This window comes from Triticum aestivum, chromosome 2D (genome assembly GCF_018294505.1).
Source record: "Triticum aestivum cultivar Chinese Spring chromosome 2D, IWGSC CS RefSeq v2.1, whole genome shotgun sequence".
In the NCBI taxonomy this organism is placed as follows: Eukaryota; Viridiplantae; Streptophyta; class Magnoliopsida; order Poales; family Poaceae; genus Triticum; species Triticum aestivum.
In genome coordinates, this window is record NC_057799.1 from 106,629,527 (window position 1) to 106,630,066 (window position 540).

The window sequence follows — 540 nt, forward strand, 5'->3', positions numbered from 1 at the left end:
ACGCGACCGGCGTGGCCGGCGCGGCCGGCGCGCCGGCTGGGGAAAGGGTGGCAGCGGCCGGACTGTAGGAAGGAGCTCTTTATTCCAGTTTTACAGTTTGTTTTACAGTATCTGTTTGGCCGCAGCTAAAATAAACTTTTAAAATACATTTTTTTCAACCCGTATCCCAGTTTTGCAGTTTGCGATTTTAAGAGGTGTGCTAGAGATGCTCTAACGGGCCCTATAGACAGACTATCCACTTTGAAAACTCGGCCCACCGAAACACTTAAGCCAGCCCAGGTGGATATAACCACTCTCGCTGTGGTACTCAACTCCATTCTGGGTCCTCGCCACATTTTCCGCATCATAACCCTAGGCGGCTGGCGGCTGGCGACTGGTGACTGGGCACAATCGAAGGAGCGGCTGGAAGGTAATTGCTTCTTCCTAAAGATTAATTGGTGAATGATGGAGGGGAGGCCCTTGGGGTTCGATATCTATGTGGTTGGGAGAGGCTCTAGATTTGCTGTGAAGTTTTGGGAGAAGGAGCTGGGGCTGGGGTGG

General features: G+C 52.2%; 1 protein-coding gene across 6 annotated transcripts in view; it reads left to right on the forward strand.

Moving 5' to 3' along the window:
- The window catches only part of LOC123051970 (zingipain-2), a 15,737-nt gene that overhangs the window by 10,776 nt on the left and 4,421 nt on the right, over positions 1-540 (forward strand). For 3 of the 6 annotated variants that reach the window (XM_044474989.1, XM_044474985.1, XM_044474990.1), the window contains exon 1: positions 171-409. The exons of 2 other annotated variants lie outside the window; for them this stretch is intronic. The gene's annotated coding sequence lies outside the window, so the exon portion shown is untranslated. Of the gene's footprint in view, positions 1-170; positions 410-540 lie in introns of those variants that run through there. One more of the 6 variants, XM_044474988.1, reaches the window with a different exon arrangement.